The sequence below is a fragment of the Protopterus annectens genome, chromosome 14.part0, assembly GCF_019279795.1.
Source record: "Protopterus annectens isolate FY-2018-M chromosome 14.part0, PAN1.0, whole genome shotgun sequence".
Classification (NCBI taxonomy): domain Eukaryota; kingdom Metazoa; phylum Chordata; order Ceratodontiformes; family Protopteridae; genus Protopterus; species Protopterus annectens.
In genome coordinates, this window is record NC_056748.1 from 234,286,534 (window position 1) to 234,298,680 (window position 12,147).

The following is a 12,147-nucleotide window of genomic DNA, read 5'->3' on the forward strand; positions in this document are numbered from 1 at the left end:
AGGTGTTATAACAATACGAATTAGAATGTTGATATGTAGCAGGTGCAATGAACTATGATGACCTAATCACCACTGACGACACTTACTACCACTTCATATCTAGTTATAGAACACCCTTAATGTCCCTTTCTGAGCATGATTGCTATCTTACCACATTAGCTAAAATGTACATTAAATACATTACCTTTCTACTGGGCGACTTCAACAATCCATCAATAAAATGTCTGACCTACACTGCCAATGGTTGGCATGCCCAGCACTTCTGTGACATAAAAGCTAACTCTCTTTTGCAAATAGTTAACGATCCCACTAGGGGCCCCAATATACTTGATCTAATCCTCATAAATATGCCCATTTCTTACCAATCTATATATATAGCATCCTGCCCTGATTAGCTATATAATAAATTAGTGACATTTTCCTTTAAAACTGGTGGCAGTTTTCCTGTAAATACCTCTGTGTTGAAGGACTTCTCCAAAGGAAGGCTTCTTCAGTTACTTAACGGATTAAATAAATTCCACTGTAGTTCTCCTCTGATGGATCTGACTGATAAAGATGCAGCCCATGCCGCTAACATCTACTCCCACTTAAATAGTTGTACTGATAAGACAGTCCCCATCTGCATCAAATTTAATGACAAATATAAAAACAAATCCCTATGATGGAATACCCATAAAACAAGATGAAGAAATTGCATAATGCTTATAAGAAGCTTCATTCTATTTACCCTAACAGCACACCTAAACAAACTAAAATAGCTTAAGGGAACCATTAAGAAACTCAAAGCTGAGTAAGAACTTAACATAGCCACTTAAACCAAAAATAACTACAAGTCTTTCTTTAGCTATGTCAAAAGTTAAGAACTAACAGCTGGCAATGTTCAAAGCTAATTTAAATAATACTGCATGCTCAGACCTAAAGGAAATATCCTAGCTGACAAATGTAGTGGAAATTTTAGTCCATCTGCAGTTATAGCTATTTCAGATTCCACAGTCCTAACCCTCCTACCTTTAATGACTATGAAATATATTCTCTCAGTCTTCTCAAAAGTGGAAAACACCTCATCCATGGGCTCTTACAATATACCAGGTTGTCTGATTATTACTGCAAAACATGGCCTGACTGCATTCCTACTTAACCTATTTCATCTAAGCCTCTCCACTAGTTAAATTTCTGGAGCCTTAAAAACAGCCATTGTAATGCAATTACACAAGGGTGGCCCAGTCATGGACCCTGCTAACTATAGACATATTAGTCTCACTAGCCTCATATACAAAGCTATGGAGTGTATTACCTCAGACCTCATTAATCTGGACATTCAAAATCTCTTATCCCTGGACCCTTATCAGTTTAGCTTTATCAAAGGAAGGTCCTGCTCTTTAACCCCATTAATTTCTTTGTAGCATATCTTGGACTGGCCAAGGCTTTTGCTGCTCTTCCCCATCCTGGCATTACTAGCAGACTTGTAAATCTGGATATAAATTCTTATCTTGTCTGGTGGGTAGCTAACTGTTTGGATGACGGACCCCATGTGGTTAGAGTTGCAAGTGTCACTTCTGAAAACAAAAAAAGTTAAGAGTGGTGTACCGCAGAGCTTTGTGTTGGACCATTTCATATGTGGCATCTATTTCTCAGACCTTCAGGCCAACACTCCTACCCTTTGGTTAGGTACGCTTGTAGATGACTGCAAATTGTGTGTCATTACTCAGTCTTCCACTGACTCACAATCATTCCAACATTAGATAGGGCATGTTAACAATTAGTGCAAGGACAATGTTCTCCAATTAAATGTGAAAAAAATTCAACATAGTTCATTTGGTAAACAAAACATTTTCATATACCATATTCATGAAATACCCCTCCAATCAGACAATGTTGAAAGGGTTCTAGACACTCGATAATTCCTTGTTGTTTGATCATCATATCTCCACAGTAGTTTTGAAAAGTCTTCTGACTCAATCTAATATCCAAACGGCATCTCCACTACATGCAAAGAAGTCTCAATTTCTTTTTCTCATATCTCATCAGACCCGTTTTTGAACATAATGCGCCCTTTTTGCATATATTTGTCTAAGCATATCACAGAACTTGAGAATAAATAGATCAGTAGTGGTCAGCCCCCCCCCCCCCTCTCTCTTTACTCGATCTCCTACAGACTCTTCTGTGGACACCTGACTCTAGCCTTTCATGTCATGAAAAAATCTAACCCTGTTATACCGCTATTCCTTCACAGAATAAATTGTACCTCAAGTGACCAGTTAAGACACATTCACATGAGATTCAAATCCCAACATAGCCCTCATCTCTACAAAAAACTTCCACTACATTTATTTATTTATTTTATTTATTTATTTACATTTGTTGACCGGGAGTGTCCAACTGGACGTAGGTCCATTTTCAGCAGAGGCCTGGGGAGAAAAGCTCCGCAGTTAAAATAAACAGACAGTAGTTACATTGGATTAAATAGTGATTAACAATTTAACATAGTTTACAACATATTTACAGATGAAGAACATAGTACATCAGTAGACAACTAGAATCTTTATCTGTGAAGTACATAACAGACATTAACAAATGTTACAATAAGAAGTTCCTGCTGTATAATAAGTACTAGGCTTATGAGCATCTGAGCTTGCTATAATCAAAGTAGTTAGTGGAGTGGGAAAAAAAGGTAGTGGTTGGATGGGGTGGGTGATATTAGAGTGGGAGTTGCAAGGGCATAGCCAGCATGTTTTTAGGTGCACTTTTAATAAAGTTTTGAAGTTGGTGCATGATGGTATGGAAGTAATTGTGGGTGGGAGGGAGTTCCATAATTTGGCCATGGTGCAAGAGAATAGTGCTTCACCAGCAGAGTTATTGGCTTTAGTGATCTGCAAGTGATTTTTGTTGCTGGATCTTAGTGGTCTGGTGGAGCGATAGGGTTGGAGTAGATTCTGGAGGGATGGGACATTTAGTGGATGGTTTACTAGTTTGTGAGAGTTGATACCATTGAAGGAGGTGTGGGAGTTCAAGCCAGCCCGGTTCAGCAAGTGAGAGACAGTGGTGACTACGGTAGGATGCCCCTGTGGCGAATTTGGCGATTTTGTTGTAGCAGGTCTCTAGCTTGTTTAGATCGCATTGCCTTAGGTTGGTATATATATTGGAGAGGCATAAAGTAGGGTGGAGATAAGGTGGGAATTTGCTACTGAAATCTTTGCTGCTTTGGTGAGAAGTTGCTTATTTCTGTATAACGCTCCTAGTTTTCTGTGGACATTTTTATGGTCATGGATATGTGAATGTCATATTTTAGTTTATTGCCTATTTCCACTCCTAGCAATTTGGTGCGTTCAGTTGGGTATATAGTGGTGTTGTCTTTTCCTGTGATATTAAAGTGAGAGTTGTTTTGAGTATGTTTGGTGGGTTGGAAGATGAGTAGTTTAGTTTTGTTTAAGTTGAGTATTAATTGGGCATCAGATAACCAAGTTTCAACAGAGGAAAAGGCTTCCTGTGTGATTTTTTGCAGTTTGGGTAGGGACTGGGCTGAGCAGATGATGGTCGAGTTATCTGCGTATTGTATGAGTGTGCCATGTTTGGTGGCAGAGGCTAGACTATTGGTGAAAACAGAGAAGAGTAGGGGTCCAAGGATGGACCCTTGGAGAACCCCTAAGGAGACCGGTAGTTGGGGAGATATGTCATTCTGCCATACAATGGATTGTCGGCGGCCAGACAGGTAACTCTGAAACCAGTTGGTGACTGATTGAGAGAAGGATAGGTTATTGAGGACAAAGATAAGTTGTTCGTGTGGGACCATGTCAAATGCTTTAGATTAGTCTAGGAAAGTAGCAGAGGAGAGATGGCCATTGTTTTTATGCTAAAGGGTAGTGTTAGCAAAGGAGAGTAAGGCAGTGGTGGTGCTATGGTTTGGTCGGAAACCATGCTGAGTATTGGAAAGGAGGTTGTTAGTAAGGAGGTAGTCTGAGACCTGAGAGTGTACATGTCAAGCAATATAGCTCCTTGCCAACTTCAACGTAAACCTAGATAACTGGATGGGACACCTCAAATTTTCATTTTGTTTATCTTGTTTTTACCTCCTTAAGGCTGGAGAGAACTTTTGAATATGACTTATTGACTAGCCTTGAAATGGTCTGCAGACTGATTGCCTGGTCCTTATCTATGAACTTATAAACCTATGTGGGTAGATGCCTGCGTTGCTGCCCAGAGCTATTTTATCCTATATCAAAATAAGTATAGTTGGAGTCTTCTAACAATCTAATAGTTTTTTTTTTTTAATTTGCAAAAGTGTTGATATTCCCTGCCTTCTGAATTATAGTATTCCAAGGTGCCAAAGCTAACTTTGAAAAAGCTTTTTCACTAGCATTAGAGGGCCTCTGCAGGGGTAAGGTATGATCAACATTTGAGTAACGAGGGTAAGGTATTTCCTTTGTTTTGAGTTCTGAGACTAGAGGTGGACATTTAAGAGCTGTGTAGTATTTTATATGCTAGAAAACCTTGCACTAAAAGGTAGCCAGCTATCTTTCTTTAAAGTGATACAGCAATGTCCTCTGGGCCTGGCTAATGTAATGACGTGGCAGAATTGGTTTATTGAGGCTTGAAGGGTATTTCTGTTTTGTACAGAGTTTAATTAGAAGAATAAAAATCAGTTTTGGTCATCAGCATTTGGGTAGTTGTAGCTTTCCTTGCTTTGTGTATTAGAATATTTGAATAACTGTAAGCAATTTAGTTAGGAAAGAGCAAGTTTTGTGAAGTTGTCTGTACATGAAGATGGCCGGATGTGTTTCTCAAATAATATTCCTAAATATATTAGCTGTGTCAGGAAGGGTTGTCCTGTTATGTCTGTAATACACAGTATTGGGGTATTTATTAGCTTTTGTTAAGATATGAATAGTATCAGTCTTATTTTTTTTTTCAGTTTTACAGTTTATAACTGGATCCATTTTGTTTCAGTTCTCAGTTCCACTTAAATGGCAGTCACTAACATCCATACACTTTAATCTACATGTTTTGAGGTCCCAAATGTCAGGAGATTTTTTTTTTTTAATAATCCCACTGTAAAATGGACTATGCGTGACACAGGTTAGATTTTTCTGTTTTGACCTTCAGTGCCATAATTAAAATTGTATTCCTCAGCCTTTTAATGTCTAGAATCCATGCAGGCATCGTTGCTGTATCTGGGATCCAACCTTGGCCTATTTCTAGCATTCATGACTGTCACCAAAACCACAACCCTTTCCCAGAGAGGGGCACTCCCACTCTGCTGCTGTTTGTTTTGACAAATGGTCTGTACTGTTACCTCTGTACACCAAATTAGTCCATTTACAGGTGCAGGAATAACTCTCCTGCCAATATGAACAGTCTTCTGTATGAATATCAAAGCCTTAATAAAGATTAATGACTGCTTTAAAATCTGTTGCAGCAGTTTGTCAAGCTAATACAATATACAACTGAAGCCAGCTGATGCGAAGAAAATTGAGCCATATATCAGTTTTTAATCACAACCCCAGGGCTAGGGACCACTGCTTTATTCCAGTGTTTCCTTGATGGTATTTCCTCTTTGCCTGTTCTTAAGAAATAAACTTTTTTTTTTAAAGTTACACAGTTTCCTTTATTCTTATCTACATTTGCATTGTGATTTAGGCAGTAACAGCTGGTCACTTCAAATCAAAGGGGGGCTGCAAAAGACAGGTGAATGGGTGGGGACAATGGGAAGGGGTGCAGCCAACTAGAAAGGGGAGGAGCTATGCTCATTTATTACAAATACTGTCAAGCTCACGATACATTGCTTAAAGGATTACTGTACAGGTAACAGACCACACATGATAGATTGGCATTCTGTTTGGTTTACAGGTAAAGCCTACAAAGATGACTGCAAGTCTCCAACAAATGTAATGAGCTTCTTAAAATAATGTAATCCTGTCCTTTATTACAAATACTGTCATATGCATTTCAATACCCAAGGCTTATACATTATCTAGTTATGTAAGTATTCTCTGTGTGGCAACAACAGAAAGGCTTTCAATGTTTGCAATTCTTTAACAGTATGCTTATTAAAGCTTACTTGCAACTTACAATCTCAGACAAGCTTACCTGATGGTCATTAAAGCATTGCTACTTAAACACAGAGCAACAGGCACTTTCTGAGTAATAATAAGCATAAATCAACAGTAAAAAAATATGACAGGAACCAGAACATTCTGCAAAATCAAGGACAGAATAAAAGTAGCACTTGTCTCTACCTTGGATGGGGGGATACTCTGCACATCTACACTTCATAACTGCTCCTTGCCTTACTTGGACACATCCAGAGTCACTACATGGGGGAGTGGGGTGCAACAAGTATGTCACAATTTAAAATGTCTCTGACTGTGATGGCCCTGACACATTTGTCATACCTCTCAACCTCAGAACAAGAAATATGGACAGAGCCATACATAGAAGTGGGACAAAGGCCCAAAAATAAGGAAAATTTTTAAATATTGCTCTTATAAACTTAGAAAAATAATAGAATAGTAGGTCTTGCATTAGTATGAATTTTCTGAAAGGTACGAAATCTGAAACTCAAATGTCTGTCATTATTTTCTAACTTCAGTCTTTAATGATTTGCCACTAATTTGCCAAAAAATAAACTTTTATGAAAAATGGACCAAAAATGTAATGCAAAAATATAAAATAGCCACACAATACAGCTGGGAACTTGTCAAAGAAGGGACACGTTTTTAATATTAGTACTGCTAACTTGAGCAGCTGACAAAAAAAAGAATCTACATGCATTTCTGAAATAACAGTAGTCTATAACTCTGATTATTACAGTTATTTCTTAATTGTAAGCCCTCCACGTTTTCTTCCAAAATTGCCATTTTGCGGCGGGATTATTAGGGGAAGAGCAACATTTGAGCCAAAATCGGGGACAGTTGAGAGGTTGGATATGCCTAATTCTATAAAGCAATTTATTTGTACTTACCTCTCAACCTGTTAATGCAGGAAATCTGGACAAGGCCAAATATGCTGGGGGAACATATAAACAGTACTATAAATTGTTGTATAAACTGAGACAATTGATAGAATAACAGGTCTTACTTTAGCATGCATTTTTCTGAAGGTTATGAAGTCTGAAACTCAGTGTCTGTCATTATTTAGTGACTTAATTCCTAAATTATTTGCCAGAAAACCACACATTTTATTAGGAACAAACCAAAAATAAGAAGCAAACATCTATTCATTCTGTGAAAATCTGGACAGTTGAGAGGTATAGTTCAGCCAGGGCTGTCTTTGAGTTTGCCGCCCTTCCCCCTCACAAAATCATGGTCGAATGGAGCCTCCCTCCTGCAGCCATTCCAATGAATCATTACTTGGCTATTTCACCCCATTTACCATAAACAGTAATGTGCATACTGCTTTACTTCTACGATGATTTGGACTTCATTTGAAAGCTTTATTTTGCATTTTACAGCACAAACTAAGACATCTGCGAAATAAAGCAATGCAGTCTCACAATGAAAACAGACTTAGCATTAAAACTTCTCTGTCCTTGAAACTCACATTCATTGAAACAGCATTGAAACCCACATTCAAAGAAAATACATTTTGCCAGTGGCAGATAAAGATTAACTTTGGGCTGTTTTCAAATCATAGGCCCCTTGCACACAAAACATACACGTGGTCTTTGATACACCTTCCTGATTGTATTAAATTATATTCCTTGTACAATATACTACAGTTGTTAGAAGACGTTTTAAATTTGTTTTGAACATTTTTCCAGTAAACTGTGAAACAAAATACATGCACCAATAATGACAAAATTGCCCAATTCAGAACATTTTTCCAGTAAACAATTAAACAAAATGCATGCACCAATAATGACAAAACTGCCCAATTCAGAACTTTTCTATCATAAAAGTCTACTCAAACTTCTACAGTCCACCAGTATCAGTAAATATGCACAATCTCTGAAAAAGTAAAAGTCATATAAATAATTCCACATTAAAGAAATCTGTAAATAATGAAGAGGTTGCTCCTAGCAACCAACTTTATATTTCATTGTTTCATCTACAAATAAAGTGCCTGTTGCCCTTGAGGAATAAATTGCCTAACTTGCATTAAAAAAAGATAAGCTAGTAATATTGCAATAGGGAATGGATGGCAAACTGATAACAGGTTCATAGTTACTAGGTATCTTCACCAAAAAGGACTGCAGTATCCACCCCCTTTACAATACAGTACAGTATCAGCAATGCATCTATCTACTGTGGGAGTAGAACCCACAGCCTTCTGCATCAAAAGCAAGTACACTACCTATTGTGCTATTAACAATGCAAGCAGACTCAGCATAAGCAGCACTAAACTTTTGTTCCCCTGCAGCTCTCAGCTTATTGTAAAATCTACTTGACACTCAGCTGCATCTCTGAACTTTGCAGCATAAGAAATCTGGAAAAATCCAAAATTTGGGGGGGGGGGGGGCAAAAAACAGGGACACATTTTAAACATTGCTTGTATAATGTTGGAAAGTTGTTAGATTAAAATGCTGTGTTACCACCATACATTTCACTGTCAAGTATTGAACCCAGGACCCTGTGCAAAACAGTTAGAGCAACATACCACTATGCCAAATCATCTGTTTTATGAAAGAAATGAAGACTGAAACTTAAATGGCTACCATTTACCAAATTCAGTTCTCACCATAGCTGTCAACATCTTAGCAAAACCACCTGAACAAAGGCAATAATGGGAGAATACAGCCCCCAAACATATTCAGTGAGTTCAGTTATCACATAGCTCTCAACCTTGGCACAAAAAACCTGGACAAAGCCAATAATGGGGGAATACAGTCCAAAAAATAGGGGCAAATATCCATTGAGGACACCAGAGCAAATCCACACAAACACAGGGAGGACATGCAGACTCCACACAGAAGGCACTACAGCCAAGAATCAAACCAGACAACCTGTAGCTGTCAAGCAACAATGCTACCACTGGCTGTGTTAAGTAACAAAAATACAGAAACCACAGATTTTATGAGGAACAGAACAGAACAAATATGAGGCAAAAATCTGCAAATGTTTTACAAATGGTGGTGGGTAGGGAATTCAGGCTCTTGCCTCTTGGTACCCATGGTACAGGGTTCAAGCCTTATTCTCTACCCACCACCATGTAGCAACTGGGGCATTACACACACACACACACACACACACACACACACACACACACACACACACACACACAAAACCTCCTTCCAGCAGATCTGATCCTCCATGGCAGCTATTAAGTTCCGTAGCAGCCTGAATCTGTCCCTGCAAGCAGCCCGATCCTTCAGGCCCGCTCAGGCTATTCTGGGTTTCCCCGCGAGATGTGAGTAGGCTGGAGCCTCCAGCCTGCAGATGATGCAGTCCGGTGTTCTTCCACTCTGTGCAGTCGTCACCGCACAGAAATCTGGGCTGGCAGGGCGGAGTTCCCTTCCTTCTCTATCCAGGCTGCCTAACAGAGCAGTCTGGAGTGTAGGAACTAAGTACGCATGTGTGGATTCCCATTCCAGAACTCGTGAATTGTTTTTGTTTTATTTTCTACAGTGGTACAATTTATTTTGACAGGTGGGGGGACTGCAGTCCTACAGCATGAGCCACCCCTGGATTTAAGTTTAAAGTAACTAGCTTAAATGAAAGTGAATTTTGTGCAACAAAAAAAAATCACTTTACTCTTAGTACCAGGTGCATCAATTAAGGTAACCTGAATGATTTATGTATAAGTTTATAATTCTTACTAGTCTGATGCTGTACCTGCAAATAGAGCCCGTTAATTCTTTGAGCGATTCCCACATTTTGTAGCACATTGCATTTCAGATGGATATTCAAGAAGAGGGCATCAGGAAGACAAATGATCCAGTCAAGTAACATTTTCAATGTATCCTATGACAGTTGTAAAAGAGGCAGCCATGTGTAGACCATGATTTTAACATTCTGACATGTACTGACAACAGAGTTGAACACAAATCCAAACCTATGCTGTTCATTTTTTGATGTCTTCCTGAGGATAAATTTTCACTCATTTCAGTTTTTTTAAACACCTTTATTAAATTACCACTTGTGACACCGACAAACTTACATTTATATAAAAATAATCAAACCATATTAGCAAGTTCCTATTTACAAACATTATACATCACATATATTGTCCTATGCCATATAATCAAAGCAGCATTACATAAATTGTTCAGTTCCTACCCTCTCTTAAATCTCATTTCTCCTCCAAAACAATTTTATTTCTGAATGTATTTTTCCCACAATTTCTAATTTTTTCTACGTAATTTAATTCTCCCCTTTTCTAAATATGCCACACCCTATTTTATTTCTGTTACAATATTCACTACTTCAAGTATAGTTGGTTTAGAGTTTAATTTCCATTTTCCAGTAACTGCTTTTTTGTCAGCCACCAAAATTAAACGTAATAGAGCCTTATTATGTCTATGCAATTGAGAGCCTGTATCCTAGCTAAAACAAATAATTTCCTTAGTTATATTCATTTATTCATCCAGTATTCCTGGCAGAGTACTCTGTAGGAAATGTTTAAAATCTGCCAAATCATTATACTCAAATAATACATGCTACCAGGTACCTCTTTCTTCCCCATTATGCCTCCAACATGTGCCACCTACATGAGGAAAAATTCTTTGGCGTCTGCTTGGGGTATCAAAGTATCTCTGGAAACACTTCCAGGCAAAAATCCTAAATCCTCTAGATTTTGTTGCATATTTGGGAGTCATGCATATGTTCTCTCATTGTTTCTTTGTGATTGCTTATCTAATCTCTCTTTCCAATTGTTTCTGACCTCATCTGGTTGATTCCTGTAGTTATTGTGCAATATTTTATATAACCTACTAATTACTAATTATACTTTTCTAACAGCAGCTTCTGTTCTAGAGTCACTTAACAGCTCAACCAGTGCAGGTCTTTCATTTAGGATTCCCCTATCCTTTTCTCTTTGTCTATACTCTGATATCAATCCCTGATAGGGAGCGTAATCACTATCCTGCAATCCAAGTGTCTTCTTGGCCTCTTCCCATTCTATTACATTTTCCTCTCTAATTATTTCTTCCCAACATATTGGTTCCTTGGGTCTATATTAAAACACTGAACGCTTAAAACAGAGAACGATGTTTCATCGACCCTATTTCAGCAAAAGCTGAAATTGTCAACACCTCAGAACAGCAATTTCTTTCCTAGGGAAAGAAATCGCTGTTCCAACCAAAAAAAAAGAAAAAAAACAGTACACAGTTCCAAACACATACACACCTACCTTAACCCTAATTCTGCCCCTCCCAAAAAGTAAACAGCTGAAAACACATATCCACATAACTCAACCATACATAACATTTTAAAACATATGCACTTGCCTTAACCCACACCCTAACCCTAAGTTCAGTAACTGTTGCACATTTACATTAACAGTTCCAAACACATAGACACTTACCTTAACGCTAATTCTCCCCCCAAAACAAATGTAAACAGCTTAAAACACATATGCACCTCACTCAACCATACATCTAATGCAAAAAACAAAAAAGTAAACACTTTCATACATATGCACATACCTTAACCCGCACCCTAACCCTAAGGTCAGTAACTCTTGCACATTTACACTCGGGAGCTATACCGGATAAGGGAATCTCTGAGACCACACTACAGTGCAGAACACGGCAAAGCAACAAAGTGGTCAAGCGACTTCTTTCCCAGGGAAAGAATTTGCTGAACAGCCGCTTCGCTGTCTTCCTGTTTGCTCTTTAGGTGTAGATGAAAACGCATTCGACAAAATGCGTTTTCATCATTCTAATAGGAACCCGGTTCCTTTGCTATTTTCCTCCAAAAAATTCCAGCTCCCTCTTGCCTATTCTCTGTGCCCTAATTGTAGTCATCCCCATCAGCAGAATCTCCTTCCTCCATTTCCATGTTTTGTTTAGTTATTAGTATACTTTCTGCTAATTTACGAATATAATATTATGTATGACTGTTGTTATTCTCCTTAAAGATCTGCATCCAAAATGCCACACTTTCCTTATTTATTGAATTCTTCGTCCCATCTCCTGCTTCATCATCATCCCTTTCCACTTTGAACTATAGCTTTCTGCTTGTGTTATGTATAAGAGCCTTAACTGTGTAGCTC

The 12,147-nt window shown here is 38.2% G+C and overlaps 1 protein-coding gene across 4 annotated transcripts in view; it reads left to right on the forward strand.

Moving 5' to 3' along the window:
- COL17A1 (collagen type XVII alpha 1 chain) overlaps positions 1 to 12,147 on the forward strand; it is a 423,506-nt gene that overhangs the window by 272,222 nt on the left and 139,137 nt on the right. The gene's annotated exons all lie outside the window — the stretch shown is intronic.